This window comes from Aegilops tauschii, chromosome 7, assembly GCF_002575655.3.
Source record: "Aegilops tauschii subsp. strangulata cultivar AL8/78 chromosome 7, Aet v6.0, whole genome shotgun sequence".
Taxonomy (NCBI): Eukaryota; Viridiplantae; Streptophyta; class Magnoliopsida; order Poales; family Poaceae; genus Aegilops; species Aegilops tauschii.
The window spans coordinates 545,439,523-545,461,541 of record NC_053041.3 but is presented as its reverse complement, the minus strand read 5'-3'; the positions used below and the strand labels follow the sequence as shown (position 1 = coordinate 545,461,541).

Sequence of the window (22,019 nt, the reverse complement as noted above, 5' to 3'; positions counted from 1 at the left end):
ATAACAAGTACCGGTAATCATTCTTGTAATTTTATATGAGGGAGAGGCATGAGCTAACATACTTTCTCTACTTGGATCATATGCACTTATGATTGGAAATCTAGCAAGCATCCGCAACTACTAAAGATCATTAAGGTCGTGAAACCCAACCATAGCATTAAGTATCAAGTCGTCTTTACTCCCATACCTCATACCCCAGTTACTCGGGTTTAAGTTTCTGTCACTCTCGCAACCCACCGTAAGCGAACCATGAACATATTGCAACACCCTACAATGGGGGCCCCTCACGTTTGCGCGAGACGGAGGGCACCGTAGGACAGCACCATAAATAAAATATACAATCATACCAACCAAGATCACGATTAACCCACAAGCCAAAACGGATCTACTCAAACATCATAGGATAACCATAGATCATTGGGAGATAATATATGGAGTTGACCATGTTTAATTAGAGATTACAATGGGGAGAAGAGGTGTTACACCGCTGCATAGAAGGGGAGAGAGTTGGTGTTGACGGTAGCAAGATTGTTGATGTAGATCACCGTCCCGATCGTTGCCCCCGGTGGCACTCTGGCATCACCGGAAGCGAGGGGGAGAGAGCCCCCTCCTCCTTCTTCTTCTTCCTTGGCCTCCCCCCTAGATGGGAGGAGATTTCCCCCTCTGGTCCTTGGTCTCCATGGCGATGGAGGGGCGGGAGCCCCTCCAAGATTGGATCTCCCTCTCTGTTCTCTTCTGTTTCGCATTCCCCAGATCTGGCCGAAAACCGTTTCTTATATTCTTGGAGATCCGTAACTCCGATTGTGCTGAGATTTGAACACGATTTTTTTTCCGGATATAAGCTTCCTTGCACCCGAAGTAGAGGTCCAACCGACGTACGAGGTGGGCACAACCCACCACCGCGCGCCAGGGGCCTCTAGCGCGCCCTGTTGTATTGTGCCCTATGTGGGCCTCCGTTTGCGGTGATTCCAACTCCCAAAAATCACATATATTCCAAAAAAAATCTCCGTAAAATTTTATTGTGTTTGGACTTCGTTTGGTATGGATACTCTGTGATACAAAAAGATGCAGAAAACAGGAACTGGCACTGGGTACTGGATCAATAGGTTAGTCCAACAAATCTTATAAAAAGTTGCCAAAAGTATGTGAAAGTGATATAATATTGGCATGAAACAATCAAAAAATATAGATACGACGAAGACGTATCAGCATCCCCAAGCTTAATTACTGCTCATCCTCGAGCAGGTAAATGATAAAAAAGATATTTTTTGATGTGGAATGCTACCTAACATAAACTTGATCATATGTCTAGTCATGGCATGAATATTAAGACATAAGTGATTCAAAGCAATAGTCTATAATTTGACATAAAGACATCAATACTCAGGCATCCCAACAAACAATCATGTCTTTCAAAATATCAATGCTGAAGAAAGTTATCCCTACAAAATCATGTAGTCTTGTCATGCTCTGTCTTCTTAACACAAAGTATTTATCATGCACAACCCCGATGACAAGCCGAGCAATTGGTTCATACTTTTTAACGCGCTTCAGCTTTTTCAACCCTTACGCAATACATGAGCCCAAGCCATGGATATAGCACTACGGGTGGAATAGAGTATGATGATAGGGGTAAATATAAAGAAGACAAAAAAGTAGAAAGTCTCACATCGACGCGGCTAACCAACGGGCTATGGAGATGCCCAGCAATTGATATCAACGTGAGGAGTAGGGATTGCCATGCAACGAATGCACTAAGAGCTATAACTGTATGATAGCTCAATATGAAACTAAGTGGGTGTGCATCTAATCCCATAATGAAAAATTCCCACTAGTATATGAAAGTGACAACATAGGAAACTCTCCATATGAAAAACATGGTGCTACTTTGAAGCACAAGTGTGGTAAAGGATACTAACAATGCCCCTTCTCTCTTTGATTTTTTTCTTTTTGCCTTTTTTTTCTCTCATTGTCCGGAGCCTCATCCCGACTTGTGGGGGAATCATAGTCTCCATCATCCTTTCTTCACTGGGGCACTGCTCTAAAAATGAATAATGATGATCATCACACTTCTATTTACTTATAACTCAAAAGAAATAAAAATTACAACTCGATACCTATGACAAAGTATGACTCTATATGAATGCCTCTGGCAATGATCTAGCGTAACATGTATGAAAAATGATGAACGGTGGTTGACCCACAACGACTATGTCAGCTATATGATCATGCAAAGCAATATGACAATGAATGCTCAAGTCATCAAACGGAAGCAGTGGAAGTTGCATGGCAATATATCTCGGAATGGCCATGGAAAAGCCATAATAGGTAGGTATGGTGGCTGTTTTGAGGAAGATATAATAAGGCTTATGTGTGATAGAGCATATCATATCACAGGGTTTGGATGCACCTGCGAAGTTTGCACCACGTCTCGATGTGAGAAAGGGCAATGCACGTAGAGGCTAGCAATTTGCGGAAAGGTAAGAGTGCGTATAATCCATGGACTCACATTAGTCATAAAGAACTCATATACTTATTGCAGAATTTTATTAGCCCTCTAAGAAAAGTACTACTACGCATGCCCCTAGGGGGATAGATTGGTAGGAAAAGACCATTGCACATTCCCGATCACCACTTATAAGGAGGACAATCAATAATAAATCATGCTCCAACTTCATAGCATAACGAGAGACTATACGTGCATGCTTCGGGAATCACAAACCTTAACACCAATATTCTTACTAACCACAACCGTTACTAGTACCTCCCACATATTCCATCTCTATATCGCAAAACTATTGCAAGGAATCAAACATATCATATTCAGTGATCCATAAGTTTTATGTAGGATTTTATGACTAACCATGCAATTGACCAATTCCTTCCGACTCTCTAAATAGATATAAGTGAAGCATGAGAGTTTAATTCTTTCTACAAAAGACCATGCTCTAACAAATATAAGTGAAGCAAAAGAGCAATTTTCAAATAACGGTTTTCTATGTGAAGAGAAACAGGCAATCCAAACTTCAAATGATATAAGTGAAGCACATGAAGCATTCTATAAAGCCATACTCAAAAGATATAAGTGAAGTGCAATGAGCATTCTATAAATCAACCATGGACTATCTCATACCAGCATGGTGCATAAAATAAAAATGAAAACTAAAAGCAAAAGACGCTCCAAGATTTGCACATATCACATGAACGAGACAAAACCGAAAACATAACGATACTTGTTGAAGAAAGATGGGATGCCTTCCGGGGCATCCCCAAGCTTAGACGCTTGAGTCTCCTTGAATATTTACTAGCAAAAATGCCCGTGCGTTGCAACGGGTATAAAATATATCTAAGAGTTGTTGTGGTATTCGAGAGTTTATCTATCATGGTGAATAATATGATTTTCCAATTAAATTGGTTGTAAGACTCATAATGATCCACTTCATGAAGATCCTATTGTTTCCGAAAGCTCCTAATCTTCTTCTCTACTAATAAAACCTATTCCTTCAACTCGCTATAAAAAATTGGATTGTTTGTAATAAGTTGTTGATATTCAACAACCCTGCGTAAAAAGAATTGTAGAAATCTAAACATTTATTGGCCCGATAAGGTATGTGCATCATTCACATACCTTTAGCAGCTTCAAATAGAACATATATTAATTCCTATATCTCGCAATGCCTATTAACATTAATTTATATTTATACTTTCCCACTTTCAGAATTTGATGGCCGGAAAGTAAAGAGTTTATAATGTTTGGCACTCTTTTGTTGACACGTTGCTGCCAGTATTGCACACCCTCCACGCCAACATTATCATCAGGCCTCGATGGGGATCAGGATTACGGTATGCAGAGCTGCGGGATAGATGGTACAACGGAGGGGAGCACTCCTCCTCCCAGTTGTCGTGCAGGGCGAAACATGACGCGAGCAAGATGCACCGTTGTTGCACTCTCTCTGCTCTTCATCCCTCCCCTCATAGCTGCCGTGTAGGGCGAAATAGGACGCGAGCAAGATGCATCATTGTTGCACTCTCTCTGCTCTTCATTTCCCCCTCTCTCCTCCCTATCTCACCAAGACATAGATGACATCCAAAGTTGAGGAATATCTTGATGGTCAGCAAATACCGGTGAGCCCCAAATATTTTCTCACTTGAGAAATATTATTTCTTTTCAACATTTCAGTCATTTTTAATTCTTATATCTATGTATTTGTAAGATGTGGTAGGTATGAATATTAAACTATGACATCCAGCACCAAGTATTATAATGGGTGCGCTCATCCGAAAAAAATTGTAATCGGTGCACATGCATGGCAATCCAGCAGCTTCCGGTCCAAGCACCACATGTAGCGACAACACCCACCGCCCAGTTCCCACTACGTGCCCCCTTTATCCATAACACATTGCCTTCTTCTCTATCCACCTGACGCTCTCCCTTCTCTTCTTCTCTATCCACGGCTGCAACCCCCTCTTCTCCATTGGTGAGGAACACCACCAGAGGATGCATTGCGTTTTGGAGCTTCCTCTAATGTCGCTCGATCGGGAGATTAGATGATTTGCCCCACTTTACAAGGGGTTAGATGATTTTCCCCAGGGTTGTCTCAATGACCAGTGGCCCCGGCCCCACCCGACAGCCTCTCAGGGGGCAAATTATCTAAGTGGAAAGTAAAGTGGGGCAAAAGATCCAATTTTCCATCGAGGTAAGGGCCCTGCCTCCTCCAACCGCGCGCAAGCAGGCCAAGGCCGACGGCCGACCCCCAACCCCTCTCTCATCCTCTCTTCCCCTTCTCTCTATAATCTCTCTCATGTTTTCTTCAGGGAGCCTGCCAATGGAGGTCATCGCCTCTCCATCTCGATCCGTCTGCCGTCGGGTCCACGACGGAGCAGCTGGATCCGCCATGCAGGCCATGGATGGGTGCCTTGGAGCTCCTCTGCCGTCGCCTGATCTGCCCACCCGCCCGTCCTGCGGATCCGGCTAACAGCCTCGCCACCGGCCCGATTCAGATAGACGCCCACAACCTCCTTCCGCCACCTGCTCCATGCATGCCCCCAGGTCCGACCGATCCTGTGTCGCTCATCCTCGCTGCTTTTTTGTTTGAGGAAAACTCGCTGCTTCTTTTGCTCGCAGCTCGCGAGGAGGCCAGGCGCCTCGTCCAGCCGCCTCGATCCGGCCTTCTCTACCCCCAGCTCTAGGCCTCAAACGACTCGCTCTTTGGAGATCGCGGGTCCTCTGTCGAGCGAGGGCGCCGGTGGCGGTGTTCGCTCGGGTGGACTCTGTTCCATTTTCTTTGCTCCTTCGCGCTTTGGAGATTCCTTCCGTTCCCTTTCTCTGCATGTTTTGATTTCTAATGTGGCTTGTTGATTCTCATGACAACTCTTGTACGCATTTAAATTGGTGAGAATATATATATGTATATCAGCGAGGTGGAACTATTTAATTGAAGAACGAACTCATCTGTACAAAGGCCACTGTATCTGAAATTAGCCACCTAAAAAGGACCGCGGCTTGAATACTCAAAAGCATAGGGTCTTTTCTGTAAGAATAAAACGTTTTCTTAGAGAGCCACATAAAATAGGACTGCGGGTTGAATACCTGAAACAATAGGGACTTTTTTACAAAAGTGTCGACGACATACGACCAGAAACACTCGGTGCTTTATTATTAGGGAGAGACTTGGGGTGCCTTAGGCATCCCCAAGATTGAGCTCTTGCCTCTCCTCCTTCTCCTCATATCGAGACCTCCTCGATCTTTGATCACTTCATCCACATAAAACTTAACAGAAAGTTCGGTAAAATCCGTTAGTATAATAAAGCAAATCACTACTCTAAGTACTGTTGCAAACCAATTCATATTTTGTTTTTGCATTGTAGCTACTGTAATATAACATTTCCATGGCTTAATCCACTGATAGAAATCGATAATGTCATCAAAACAAGCAAACAATACATCAAAAACAGAATCTATCTTAAACAGGACAGTCTGTAGTAATCTGAACATTCACCATACTTCTGGTACTCCAAAAATTCTGAAAAATTAGGAAAAATAAACAATTTGTATAGAAAGACAACGCAAAAAATTTCAGAACCGTTTGACGTTCCAGTAAAAAATGTAAAATCGCGCACTACAGCCAAAGTTTCTGTTTTGCACCGCACAAACCAACAAGCAATCTAAACATCCTAAAGGCAAACCTTGGCACATTATTTTTATAATACAATGGAATTGTACAAGGGGATAATTATTTTTGTTGAAAATTTTCTGTAATTAAGATTCACAAAGTTTCCCTGAGCATGAACAAAGTTCAAGGAGCTCCCCCACTTCAACAATGCTTCTCTCTTTCACTTTCACTTTCCTTTTTGAAAAGTTTTGTGTTCCCCTCTATATTTTTTAACTTTGTAAAAGCACTCAACAGAAATAAATGACTCTCTAAAACTTCTGGGTTGTCTCCCTGGCAGCGCTTTCTTTAAAGCCATTAAACTAGGCATAAAGTGCTCAAGTAATGAATCCACCCGGATCCCAAGGTATATCAAAGCCAATTTTAGTTAACAATGATTTAGCATTTAGTAGTGAGCACAAAGCAACATATATCAAGCAATGACGAAGTCTAACTCTCTTCCTATGCATCGGCATGTCATACAAGAACAATTCATACACATCAAGTAAAGGCCAATACATAGCATACGAAGTTTCTTGCAATTTTATCGTGATGGAAACATAGAGGGGTGGAGATATAGTTCCTCTCTCATAATAATTGCAAGTAGGAGCAGCAAGCACATGCATATTATATTCATCAAAATCATCATGTGTAGTAACGAAATGCAACCCATCAACATAATCCTTAATAAGAGCAAACTTCTCTGATATAGTGTAGTTTGGAGAATTCAAAAACATAATAGGACTATCATGTGTGGCTGCAATAGCAACAGTTTCATTCTTAACATAAGGAACTATAGCAAGTTCATCTCCATAAGCATAATTCACATTGGCATCTTGGCCACAAACATAGCAATCATCAAGTTCATCAAAAAGGGATATTTCAAAAGAATCAACAGGATCATAGCAATTATCATAGCATTCATCCTTCGGTAAGAACGAAGGGGCATTAAATAATGTACGAGTTGAAGAGTTACTCTCATTACAAGGTGGGAACGGGTAGCTAGTCCGCTCTTCCTCCATTTGTTCTTCGCTCTCCTCATCATCTTTTTCATCCAATGAGCTCGCAGTTTCATCAATTTCTTCTTCCATAGACTCCTGCAAAATATTAGTCTCTTCTTGGACAACAGAGAAGTCCTTAATATATGGTTTAATATAAGCATTAGAAGAATAATTTTCATAGCAAGTATGGCAAAATTTTCAGATTTGTAAAGAGTAGCATCATACTTTTCAATCAAAGAAGAAATTTCATAAGCACCCTTAAAAGCAACAAATTCTTCAATTTGTTCAATATCGAAGTAATTATAAACATCTTTGGCATAAGAAGATACGATTCGATTATCAATAAACTCACATTGGTAGGGAAGGTGTTTCTTAGGGTCTTCAGAACAACAAGTAAAATCATGCAATTCACATAAATTCCAAGCATAGCATTGCATAGTATTATTTGATGCTGTAAAAGTTTCCCTTTTTGAGATAAGCGGTGTCGCACAAAACAAGCATGCTCATCTAAATTTTCCCTCAACTAAGCTAGTTGGGTTTTAGCACGAGCACAAATGGATCGAAGATGATCCAAGTAGAAAGCTTCAGTTGTATGATAGATTTTGGGTGGTTCTTCAACCATTGGTTTAGTAGGTACAACTATTTTTTTTGGCAATTTGCGTTTCCTACCCATAACTAAAGATAGAGAACAACTTAGAACAGGAAATAAAAACTACTTAGTGATAAAGCAAGCAAGCACACACGAGAATATTCACCCCACGCTATTGCTCCCTGGCAACGGCGCCAGAAAAATATCTTGATAACCCACAAGTATAGGGGATCGTTTGTAGCCTTTTTCGATAAATAAGAGTGTCGAACCCAACGAGGAGCTAAAGGTAGAACAAATATTCCCTCAAGTTCTATCGACCACCGATACAACTTACGCATGCTTGACGTTCGCTTTACCTAGAACAACTATGAAACTAGAAGTACTTTGTAGGTGTGATAGGATAGATTTGCAAGATAATAAAGAGCACATAAATAAAATCTAGGGGCTGTTTAGATAAAGACAAAACCAAGTTAGTTTTAGTAGAGAGCTTTTGTCAACAAGAAAGTTATTTGTCCCTAGGGAATCGATAACAAGTACCGGTAATCATTCTTGTAATTCTATATGAGGGAGAGGCATGAGCTAACATACTTTCTCTACTTGGATCATATGCACTTACGATTTGAACTCTAGCAAGCATCCACAACTACTAAAGATCATTAAGGTCGTGAAACCCAACCATAGCATTAAGTATCAAGTCATCTTTACTCCCATACGTCATACCCCAGTTACTCGGGTTTAAGTTTCTGTCACTCTCGCAACCCACCGTAAGCGAACCATGAACATATTGCAACACCCTACAGCGGGGGCCGCTCACGTTTGCGTGATACGGAGGGCACCGTAGGACAGCTCCATAAATAAAATATACAGTCATACCAACCAAGATCACGATTAACCCACAGGACAAAACGGATCTACTCAAACATCATAGGATAACCATAGATCATTGGGAAATAATATATGGAGTTGAGCACCATGTTTAAGTAGAGATTACAGCGGGGAGAAGAGGTGTTACACCGCTGCATAGAGGGGGAGAGAGTTGGTGTTGACGGTAGCAAGATTGTTGATGTAGATCGGCATCCCGATTGTTGCCCCCGGTGGCACTCCGGCGCCATCGGAAGCGAGAGGGAGAGAGCCCCCTCCTTCTTCTTCTTCTTCCTTGGCCTCCCCCCTAGATGGGGTGATTTCCCTCTCTGGTCCTTGGTCTCCATGGTGGCGGAGGGGCGGGAGCCCCTCCGAGATTGGATCTCCCTCTCTGTTCTCGTCTGTTTCGCGTTCCCCAGATCGGGCCGAAAACCGTTTCTTATATTGCTGGAGATCTGTAACTCCGATTGCGCTGAGATTTTAACACGATTTTTTTCCCGGATATAAGCTTCCTTGCACCCGAAGTAGAGGTCCAACCGACATACGAGGTGGGCACAACCCACCAACGCGTGCTAGGGGCCTCTGGCGCGCCCTGGTGTATTGTGCCATGTGTGGGCCTCCGTTTGTGGTGATTCCAACTCCCAAAAAATCACATATATTGCAAAAAAATCTCCGTAAAATTTTATTGTGTTTGGACTTCGTTTGATATGGATACTCTGTGATACAAAAAATATGCAGAAAACAGGAACTAGCACTGGGCACTGGATCAATAGGTTAGTCCAATAAATCATATAAAAAGTTGCGAAAAGTATGTGAAAGTGATATAATATTGGCATGAAACAATCAAAAATTATAGATACGACGGAGACGTATCAATGACACCTGGTCGTGCTCAATGGGCGCAGACCTTGAGAGTTTGGAGCTAGCCCCCAGGGGTGAGTTCGGCTCTCCGATGATAGGGAGAGTCCTGCTTGATTCGAAGCTTGTCGAAGATATGGTCGCCTCTGGGTCTCCGGCAAAGAGCTCCGTAGTAGGAGAGAGTCCGGTGGGTTTCAAACTCCCATCTTCAGATGAGGTGGTCTGCTCTGGATCTACGGCCAGGGTAGGGATGTGTTGGGGAACGTAGTATTTCAAAAAATTTGCCTACAATCACGCAAGATCTATCTAGGAGAAGCATCACAACGAGCGGGGAGAGTATGTCCACGTACCCTCGTAGACCGAAAGCGGAAGCGTTTAGTAACGTGGTTGATGTAGTCGAACGTCTTTGCGATCCAACCGATCAAGTACCGAACGCACGGCACCTCTGCGGTCTGCACACGTTCAGCTCAGTGACGTCCCTTGAACTCTTGATCCAGTTGAGGCCGAGGGAGAGTTCCGTTAGCACGACGGCGTGGTGACGATGATGATGAAGTTACCGGCGCAGTGCTTGGCCTAAGCACTATGATGATATGACCGAGGTGTGCATCTGTGGAGGGGGGCACCGCACACGGCTAAAAGATCAACTTGTGTGTCTTTGGGGTGCCCCTGCCTCCGTATATAAAGAGGGAGAGGGAGAGGCAGCCGGCCCTAGGGGGGCACGCCAAGGTGTGGAGTCCTACTTGGACTCCCTAGTCCTAGTAGGATTCCACCTCCCACAAAGAGTAGGAAAGGGGGAAGGGAGAAGGAGAAGGAAAGGGGGGGCCGCCCCCCTTCTCCTAGTCCTATTCGGCCTCCTACCCAAGGTGGGCGCACCAGCCACTTGTGGGCTGGTGTGCTCCCCTCTTATGGCCCATAAGGCCCATAACTTCTCCCGGGGGTTCCGGTAACTTCCCGGTACTTCAGAAAAATACCTGAATCACTCGGAACCATTCTGATGTCCAAATGCAACCTTCCAATATATCAATCTTTATCTCTCGACCATTTCGAGACTCCTCGTCATGTCCGTGATCACATCCGGGACTACGAACAAACTTCGGTACATCAAATCATATAACTCATAATACAAATCGTCATCGAACGTTAAGTGTGCGGACCCTACGGGTTCGAGAACTATGTAGACATGACCGAGACACATCTCTGGTCAATAACCAATAGCGGAGCCTGGATGCTCATATTGGCTCCTACATATTCTACAAAGATCTTTATCGGTCAAACCGCATAACAACATACGTTGTTCCCTTTGTCATCGGTATGTTACTTGCCCGAGATTCGATCGTCCGTATCATCATACCTAGTTCAATCTCGTTACCGGCAAGTCTCTTTACTCGTTCCGTAATGCATCATCCCGCAACTAACTCATTAGTCACATTGCTTGCAAGGCTTATAGTGATGTGCATTACCGAGAGGGCCCAGGGATACCTCTCTGATACTCGGAGTGACAAATCCTAATCTCGATCTATGCCAACCCAACAAACACCTTCGGAGACACCTGCAGAGCATCTTTATAATCACCCAGTTACGTTGTGACGTTTGATAGCACACAAGGTGTTCCTCCGGTATTCGGGAGTTGCATAATCTCATAGTCTGAGGAAAAGTGTAAGTCATGAAGAAAGCAATAGCAATAAACTAAACGATCATAGTGCTAAGCTAACGGATGGGTCTTGTCCATCACATCATTCTCTAATGATGTGATCCCGTTCATCAAATGACAACACATGTCTATGGCTAGGAAACTTAACCATCTTTGATTAACGAGCTATTCAAGTAGAGGCATACTAGGGACACTCTGTTTGTCTATGTATTCACACATGTACGAAGTTTCCGGTTAATACAATTCTAGCATGAATAATAAACATTTATCATGATATAAGGAAATAAAATAATAACTTTATTATTGCCTCTAGGGCATATTTCCTTCAGTCTCCCTCTTGCACTAGGGTCAATAATCTAGTTCACATCGCCATGTGATTTAACACAAATAGTTCACATCACCATGTGATTAGCACCCATAGTTCACACCACCATGTGACCAATACTCAAAGGGTTTACTAGAGTCAATAATCTAGTTCACATCGCTATGTGATTAACACCCAAGAGCACTAAGGTGTGATCATGTTTTGCTTGTGAGAGAAGTTTAGTCAGTGGGTCTACCTTATTCAGATCCATATGTATTTTGCAAATTTCTATGTCTACAATGCTCTGCAAGGAGCTACTCTAGCTAATTGCTCCCACTTTCAATATGTATCCAGATTGAGACTCAAAGTCATCCAGATCGGTGTTAAGCTTGCATCGATGTAACTCTTTACGACGAACTCTTTATCACCTCCATAACCGAGAAATATTTCCTTATTCCACCAAGGATAATTTTGACCGCTGTCTAGTGATCCACTCCTGGATCACTATTGTACCCTCTTGCAAACTCATGGTGAGGTTCACAATAGGTCTGGTACAAAGCATAACATACTTCATAGAACCTATGACTGAGGCATAGGGAATGACTTTCATTCTCTTTCTATTTTCTGCCGTGGTCGGGTTTTGAGTCTTACTCAACTTCACACCTTGCAACACAGACAAGAACTCCTTCTTTGACTGTTTCATTTTGAACTACTTCAAAATCTTGTCAAGGTATGTACTCATTGAAAAATCTTATCAAGCGTCTTGATCTATCTCTATAGATCTTGATGCTCAATATGTAAGCAGCTTCACCGAGGTCTTTCTTTGAAAAATTCCTTTCAAACACTCCTTTATGCTTTCCAGAAAAATTCTACATCATTTCCGATCAACAATATGTCATTCACATATACTTATTAGAAAGGCTGTAGTGCTCCCACTCACTTTCTTGTAAATACAGGCTTCTCCAAAAGTCTGTATAAAACCATATCTTTTAATCACACTATCAAAATGTATATTCCAACTCCGAGATGCTTGCACCAGTCCATAGATGGATCGCTGGAGCTTGCATATTTTGTTACCACCTTTAGGATTGATAAAACCTTCTGGTTGCATCATATACAACTCTTCTTTAAGAAATCCATTAAGGAATGCAGTTTTGACATCCATTTGCCAGATTTATAAAAATGTGATAATTGCTAACATGATTCGGACAGACTTAAGCATCGCTACGAGTGAGAAAATCTCATCGTAGTCAACACCTTGAACTTGCCAAAAAACTTTTTGCGACAATTCAAGCTTTGTAGATAGTAACACTACTATCAGCGTCCGTCTTCCTCTTTAAGATCCAATTATTCTCAATGGCTTGCTGATCATCGAGCAAGTCAACCAAAGTCCATACTTTGTTCTCATACATGGATCCCATCTCAGATTTCATGGCCTCAAGCCATTTTTCGGAATCTGGGCTCATCATCGCTTCCTCATAGTTCGTAGGCTCGTTATGGTCTAGTAACATGACTTCCAGGACAGGATTACCGTACACTCAGGTGCGGAACGTGCTCTAGTTGACCTACGAGGATCGGTAGTAACTTGATCTAAAGTTTCATGGTCATTATCATTAGCTTCCTCTCTAATTGGTGTAGGAATCACTGGAACTGATTTCTGTGATGAACTACTTTCCAATTCGGGAGAAGGTACAATTACCTCATCAAGTTCTACTTTCCTCCCACTCACTTCTTCCCCGAGAAACTATTTCTCTAGAAAGGATCCATTCTTAGCAACGAATATCTTGCCTTCGGATCTGGGATAGAAGGTGTACCCAAAAGTTTCCTCCGGGTATCCTATGAAGACATATTTCTCCAATTTGGGTTCGAGCTTATCAGGTTGAAGCCTTTCCACATAAGCATCGCAGCCCCAAATTTTAAGAAACGACATCTTAGGTTTTTGCTAAAGCAGAGTTCATATGGTGTGGTCTCAACAGATTTAGATGGTGCCCTATTTAACGTGAATGCAGCCGTCTCTAATGCATAACCCCAAAACGATAGTGGTAAATCTGTAAGAGACATCATAGATCGCACCATATTTAATAAAGTACGATTACGACGTTCGGACACACCATTACGCTGTGGTGTTCCAGGTGGCTTGAGTTGTGAAACTATTCCACATTGTTTCAAATGAAGACCAAACTCGTAACTCAAATATTCGTCTCTGCGATCAGATCGTAGAAACTTTATTTTCTTGTTACGATGATTTTCGACTTCACTCTGAATTTTTTTGAAATTTCCAAATGTTTCAGACTTATGTTTCATCAAGTAGATATACCCATATCTGCTCAAATCATCTGTGAAGGTCAGAAAATAACGATGACCGCTGCGAGCCTCAACACTCATCGGATCGCATACATCAGTATGTATTATTTCCAATAAGTCAGTTGCTCGCTCCATTGTTCTGGAGAATGGAGTCTTAGTCATCTTGCCCGTGAGGCATGGTTCGCAAGCAGCAAGTGATTCATAATCAAGTGATTCCAAAAGCCCGTCAACATGGAGTTTCTTCATGTGCTTTACACCAATATGACCTAAACGGTAGTGCCACAAATATGTTGCACTATCATTATTATCTTTGCATCTTTTGGCATCAATATTATGAATATGTGCATCACTACGATCGAGATTCAATAAACCATTCACCTTGGGTGTATGACCACAGAAGGTTTTATTCATGTAAACAGAATAACGATTATTCTTTGACTTAAATGAATAACCGTATTGCAATAAACATGATCCAATCATATTATGCTCAAAGCAAACACCAAATAACATTTATTTTAGGTTCAACACTAATCCCGAAGGTAAAGGGAGTGTGCGATGGTGATCTTATCAACCTTGGAATCACTTCCAACACACATCGTCACCTTGCCCTCAACTAGTCTTTGTTCATTTTGTAACTCCTGTTTCGAGTTACTAATCATAGCAACTGAACCAGTATCAAATACCCAGGGGCTACTATGAACACTAGTAAAGTACACATCAATAACATGTATATCATATATACTTTTGTTCACTTTGCCATCCTTCTTATCCGCCAAGTATTTGGGGCAGTTCCACTTCCAGTACCATTTCCTTCGCAGTAGAAGCACTTAGTTTCAGGCTTGGGTCTAGCTTTGGGCTTCTTCATGGGAGTGGCAACTTGCTTGCCATTCTTCTTGAAGTTCCCTTTCTTTCCCTTGCCCTTTTACTTGAAACTAGTGGTCTTGTCAACCACCAACATTTGATGCTTTTCTTGATTTCTACCTTTGTCGATTCCAGCATCACGAAGAGCTCGGGAATCGTTTTCGTCATCCCTTGCATATTATAGTTCATCACGAAGTTCCAGTAACTTGGTGATAATGACTAGAGAACTCTGTCAATCACTATTTTATCTGGAATTTTAACACCCACTTGATTCAAGCGATTGTAGTACTCAGACAATCTAAGCACATGCTCACTGGTTGAGCTATTCTCCTCCATCTTGTAGGCAAAGTACTTGTCAGAGGTCTCATACCTCTCAACTCAGGCATGAGTCTGAAATACTAATTTCAACTCTTGGAACATCTCATATGCTCCATGGTGTTCAAAATGTTTTTGAATTCCCGGTTTTAAGCCGTAAAGTATGGTGTACTAAACTATCAAGTAGTCATCATACCGAGCTTGCAAAACGTTCATAACGTCTGCATCTGCTCCTGCAATAGGTCTGTCACCTAGCGGTGCATCAAGGACATAATTCTTCTGTGCAGCAATGAGGATAATCCTCAGATCACGGACTCAGTCCGCATCATTGCTACTAACATCTTTCAACATAGTTTTCTCTAGGAACATATCAAAAATAAAACAGGGGAGCTATACGCGAGCTATTGATCTACAACATAGTTATGCAAATACTATCAGGACTAAGTTCATGATAAATTAAAGTTCAATTAATCATATTACTCAAGAACTCCCACTTAGATAGACATCCCTCTAGTCATCTAAATGATCACGTGATCCATATCAACTAAACCATATCCGATCATCACGTGAGATGGAGAAGTTTTCAATGATGAACATCACTATGTTGATCATATCTACTATATGATTCATGCTCGACCTTTCGGCCTCAGTGTTCTGAGGCCATATCTGCATATCCTAGGATCGTCAAGTTTAACCCGAGTATTCTGCGTGTGCAAAACTGGCTTGCACCCATTGTATGTGCGTAGATCTTATCACACCCGATCATCACGTGGTGTCTCAACACCAAGAACTGTCGCAACGGTGCATACTCAGGGAAAACACTTATACCTTGAAATTTTAGTGAGAGATCATCTTATAATGCTATTGCCGCACTAAGCAAAATAAGATGCATAAAAGATAAACATCATATGCAATAAAAAATAAGTGATATGATATGGCCATCATCATCTTGTGCCTTTGATCTCCATCTCCAAAGCACTGTCATGATCACCATCGTCACCGACTTGACACCTTGATCTCCATCGAAGCATCGTTGTCATCTCACCAACTATTGCTTCTACGACTATTGCTACCACTTAGTGATAAAGTAAAGCAACTACATGGCGATTGCATTTCATACAATAAAGCGACAACCATATGGCTCCTGCCAGTTGCATATAACTGTTACAAAACATGATCATCTCATACAACAATTTATATCTTATCACGTCTTGACCATATCACATCACAACATGCCCAGCAAAAACAAGTTAAACGTCCTCTACTTTGTTGTTGCAAGTTTTACGTGGCTGCTACGGGCTTGTAGCAAGAACCGTTCTTACCTACGCATCAAAACCACAATGATTTTTCATCAAGTGTGATGTTTTAACCTTCAACAAGGACCGGGCGTAGTCAAACTCGATTCAACTAAAGCTGGAGAAACAGACACCCACTAGCCACCTGTGTGCGAAGCACGTCCATAAAACCAGTCTCATGAACGCGGTCATGTAATGTCGGTCTGGGCTGCTTCATCCAACAATACCGCCGAATCAAAGTATGACATGCTGGTAAACAGTATGACTATTATCGCCCACAACTCTTTGTGTTCTAGTCGTGCATATAACATCTACGCATACAGCTGACTCGGATGCCACTATTGGGGAACGTAGTATTTCAATTTTTTTGCCTACGATCATGCAAGATCTATCTAGGAGAAGCATAGCGACGAGCGGGGAAAGTATGTCCACGTACCCTCGTAGACCGAAAGCGGAAGCGTTTAGTAACGCGGTTGATGTTGTCGAACGTCTTCGCGATCCAACCGATCAAGTACCAAATGCACGACACCTCCGCGATCTGCACACGTTCAGCTCAGTGATGTCCCTCGAACTCTTGATCCAGTTGAGGCTGAGGGAGAGTTCCGTCAGCATGACGGCATGGTGACGGTGATGATGAAGTTACCGGCGCAGGGCTTTGCCTAAGCACTACAACGATATGACCGAGGTGTGTATCTGTGGAGGGGGGCACCGCACACGGCTAAAAGATCAACTTGTGTGTCTTTGGGGTGCCCCTGCCTCCGTATATAAAGGAGGGAGAGGGAGAGACAGCCGGCCCTAGGGGGCGCGCCAAGGTGTGGAGTCCTACTAGGACTTCCTAGTCCTAGTAGGATTCCACCTCCCACACGGAGTAGGAAAGGGGGGAAGGGAGAAGGAGAAGGAAAGGGGGGCTGGCCCCCTTCTCCTTGTCCTATTCGGCCTCCTGCCCGAGGGGGGCGCACCAGCCCCTTGTGGGCTGGTGTGCTTCCTACTTATGGCCCATAAGGCCCATAACTTCTCCCGGGGAGTTCCGGTAACCTCCCGGTACTGCGGAAAAATACCCGAATCACTCGGAACCAGTCCGATGTCCAAATGCAACCTTCTAATATATCAATCTTTATGTCTCGACCATTTCGGAGACTCCTCGTCATATCCGTGATCACATCCGGGACTCCAAACAAACTTCGGTACATCAAATCATATAACTCATAATACAAATCGTCATCGAACATTAAGCGTGCGGACCCTATGGGTTCGAGAACTATGTAGACATGACCGAGACACATCTCTGGTCAATAACCAATAGCGGAACCTGGATGCTCATATTGGCTCCTGCATATTCTACGAAGATCTTTATCGGTCAAACCGCATAACAACATACGTTGTTCCCTTTGTCATCGGTATGTTACTTGCCCGAGATTCGATCGTCCGTATCATCATACCTAGTTCAATCTCGTTACCGGCAAGTCTCTTTACTCGTTCTGTAATGCATCACAACTAACTCATTAGTCACATTGCTTGCAAGGCTTATAATGATGTGCATTACCGAGATGGCCCAGAGATACCTCTCCAATACTCGGAGTGACAAATCCTAATCTCGATCTATGCCAACCCAACAAACACTTTTGGAGACACCTGTAGAGCATCTTTATAATTACCCAGTTACGTTGTGACGTTTGATAGCACACAAGGTGTTCCTTCGGTATTCGGCAGTTGCATAATCTCATAGTCTGAGGAACATGTATAAGCCGTGAAGAAAGCAATAGCAATAAACTAAACGATCATAGTGCTAAGCTAACGGATGGGTCTTGTCCATCACATCATTCTCTAATGAGGTGATTCCGTTCATCAAATGACAACACATGTCTATGGCTAGGAAACTTAACAATCTTTGATTAACGAGCTAGTCAAGTAGAGGCATACTAGGGACACTTTGTTTGTCTATGTACTCACACATGTACCAAGTTTCCGGTTAATAAAATTCTAGCATGAATAATAAACATTTATCATGATATAAGGAAATAAAATAATAACTTTATTATTGCCTCTAGGGCATATTTCCTTCAGGATGATAGTTGGTCTTTGAGTGCTGCCTGATGATGGATTCGATGGGTTTCCTTTTTGGAGATGAGTAATGGTGGTGAGGCCGTGAACCCTTCGAAGATCAAATCTCCTCGGATATCAGCGACGTAATTCAGGCTCCCGAATCTGATCTGATGACCAGGGTGTAGCTGTCGATCTGTTCAAGGTGAGCAATTGAATTGGCATGCAGATCGAAGCCGCCAAACACAAAAAGTTGACCGGGGAGGAAAGTTTCCCCGGAAACAGCATCATTGCTGATGATCAAACGAGCCATCAAACCTTCTGCCGACGACACAGTGGAACTCTCAATGAAAGCACCAATGTCAGTGTCAAAACCGGCCGATCTCGGGTAGGGGGTCCGAACTGTGCGTCTGAGGATCGAAGGTAACAGGAGACAAAGGGGACACAATGTTTACCCAGGTCCGGGCCCTCTTAATGGAGGTAAAACCCTACATCCTGCTTGATTGTATTTGATGAGTGTCGGAGTATTGGGCCACGGGTAGCCTAACCCGAGCCCTTGAGCATTTCAAGACATTGGGCCGGCTGCGCCCCTCAAGCATCCAGAATGAAGCGACGCCTTTTGGTGACCGGCTGACTCGAGCGGCCGGCTGCCAGAAGACGGCCAAGCACTAGAAGGCGGCACCAAGACGGGCCGACTCCTAGCAGGTGGCCTCCAGAGAGGCCGGCTCCTAGCAGGCGGCCCGCGATGCCCTCAAAGTCTGCGCCCCCATTAAGAAGACAAGACAGGATGTGGCTATAGTGTAGCCCATCACCCCCACGTCCAGGGCACGGTGAGGCCACAGTGCCCCGTACAGGCAGGGATCTCCGCACGGCGCGGCACTGTTGCCACTCCACCCCTGACGTCACCCCTGTCAGGCGGAGCCCTGCTCCCACGACGGCCTGTCGGAACGGCCTGCAGGCGGCGGGCCCTACCGGGTAGCGAGAGACCAGAGGACGGCAAAGGTTGACCAGTCGGACCCAAGGAAGGCCGACTTCTAGCAGGCGGCCCGCTCCTCCCTCGATGTCCGTGCGCCATTAACCAGACAAGACTCGGAGTGGCTATAGTGATCTCCCACCAGACGCCGGGACTGTAGCCATGCCCCCTGACCAAGCAGGCGTCATTAGCCTTACGGCTACAGTAACAAGCCGCCGACCAGACCCGCAAGCAGTGGGGGTGGCCTGTCGGCTCCGCACTAGACCAGTCGGCGGGGCCCACCAGGCGGCGGGGCCCAGCGGCCGGCGGAGAGGCCGGCGACCAGAGACACTGACAGCCGGGACCAACACCCGGCCAGATTACCATTGTACCCCTGGGGGTAGGCCTATATAAACCCCCCATGGCACCCATGCAAAGGGTTCCCAACCTGTTAGACCTAGACTCATACACAGAGAGAGGAGAGAGCTAGCCCTGCTTTCTCCTACCTCTAGCATACAGCTCAAGGAGCATCATTGTACTCATAGTGCCTTAGTGATCATGCGGAGACCCCGCAGAGCAGGACTAGGGGTGTTATCTCCTAGGAGAGCCCCGAACCTGGGTAAAGTACGTCGGCGTTCATGTCTACACCTCATCCTGCTTCCGGGCACCGGCGACGTTCTACTAGCTCCCACCATGATAAGCCATCCCTTGGCATATGTCGCACCCAACCCCCGACATTTGGCGCCCACCGTGGGGCGAGGTGCACGGTCGTACGGAGACCTGCTCTGGACGGGAACCCTGTTCCTTCCTGGTGAGCGCAGCCAGCCCGGCATGCCAGACGACGTCTGCGCTGACGCGCTGCACGGCGCGGAGGTTGCCTGTGCGGTGAGCTGCCTCGCCGATCTTGTTGGCCAGATTCGCCTCTCCGACGAGCCCGCATCTGACGCGTGCACAGATGGCCCCAAGAGCCGCCTCGTCAGCCTCCTCGACCAGCTCAACGTCGTTAGTGAGCCTGCTGTGGACTTGGAGTCGGTTGGTTCCACCGACCCGATGCTTGTCGACTCCGACACGGCGTCGGTTGACGCGTTCCCCACCAACGTGGTGGTCTACGATGAGCCGCTTCCTAGCGAGCACAGCGGCGGGAGCACCGTCATAGAGGTGCTTGTCATCAGCCATGGCGAGCGCTTGGGTGGGGACGGTGCTCGAGACCCGCTCGAGGCTGCGTTGCAAGACCTGACTGTGCCCATCCAAGAAGACGCCGACGCCGAGACGCTGGAAGCACGCCGCGTCCAGCTCGTCAAGAGCGCCAAGAAGTTAGCCAGCATGAGACGCCTTTCGGAGGCTTACCAGCGCGAGATGGACCACGCCGTTGGCGGCACGCCGGCTCCTGGTGGGCCTAGCCGCATCGGCACGGTCCAGCAGCGCGGCGCGGCCATTGCCAGAATGTTTGGGGCAGATCGCCCTGTCTACGCCACGCCCGCGGAGAATATACGAGCTGCCCAGGCAGCAGGAGAAGAGCTGGACAAGCTCGAGGGTGACGAGTGTCGCCTCATGACGGAGCGCGTCCAGCGGCTCATTGATGCGGCTGCTGAGCAGCAAGAGGCCGGCTGCCGCACTGAAGCGCCCAACCGGCGGAACGACGACCCGCCTCCTCACCGAGATCAAGGCGCGACCTCCCGGACGCCGACTGGTGGCGTCCGCGATAGAAGAGACAAGGAGCTGGCTACCAGCCGCAGCCGGACTCGCATCACCATCGAGCACGACCAAGACGGCCGCCCAAGAGCAGTGGAACGACGGGACGACTATCAGCCTCCCCCTCCCCCTCGCAGGGAGAGGCGCGCTTCCCCGCCGCCTGTTGACCACCCGACACTCGGCGACCGCCTTGGCCGCCGGGAAGGAGTTGGAGAGAATGATGCCCGCCACCGGATCGACCGCTTCAACCGATCCCTGGCGCTAGAAGAAGAAGACGCATTCGGTCCGCCTTGTTTTGGCCCCCGAATCCGAGATGAGCCCTTCCCCAAAGGTTTCACGCTCCCAAGAGATACGCCCACGTACACCGGCTCCGTGAAGCCGGAAGACTGGCTGGTCGACTACTCCATGGCCGTCAGCATAGCATACGGCAACAAGCGAGTCGCCGTGAAGTATGTTCCGCTCATGCTCCAGGGCACAGCCCGGACATGGCTGAACAGCTTGAAGCCCCGCAGCATCAACAGATGGGTAGATTTCACCGAAGCTTTCATTCGCAACTTCACCAGCACGTACAAGCGGCCTCCCAAGCCCCGCCAGCTCTCCTTGTGCGTCCAAGGCCCCAACGAATCAACTCGCGACTACCTCACGCGTTGGGCCGAGCTGCGCAACTCTTGCGAGGGCGTGCACGTGGTGCAGGCCACCGAGTACTTCACTGCCGGGTGCCGAGAAGGCACCCTCCTCAAGCACCTGCTTCTCTGCGACGAGCCGGCGACCCTCGACGAACTGCTGATCATAGCAGACAAGTATGCCACGGCCGAGTCCTCCATGAAGGCGGAGATTCAAGTTGACGCATATGGCAAAGTAGCTCCTCGGACTCTGGCTGGTGACACCAGTCGGCGTCAGCAACAGAATGACAACAAGCGCAAGGCCACGCAGCCGGAATCCACAAGCCGGCAGGTGGCGACAGTTGAAGACCAGCAGCCGGAAGGGCAGCCTCCTCCCATGCGTCAGAAGGGTGGCAAGCCCAACTGGTTGCCCGCCTTCTCGTACGAGCAGACTCTCGATGCACCCTGCAAGTTTCACAGCGGCGCGAAGCCATCCAACCACACCACTCGGAAATGCCATTGGCTCACCAGAATCGCCAAGGGTG

General features: G+C 45.7%; 1 long non-coding RNA gene across 1 annotated transcript; it reads left to right on the top strand.

The window, feature by feature from the left end:
• The first annotated feature begins 4,448 nt into the window (after positions 1–4,448).
• LOC123494730 (uncharacterized) lies at positions 4,449–5,447 on the top strand. The gene is made up of 2 exons (XR_006666346.2): positions 4,449–4,697; positions 4,816–5,447. It is a non-coding gene; the product is annotated as an uncharacterized lncRNA (long non-coding RNA).
• The last annotated feature ends 16,572 nt before the right edge of the window (positions 5,448–22,019 follow it).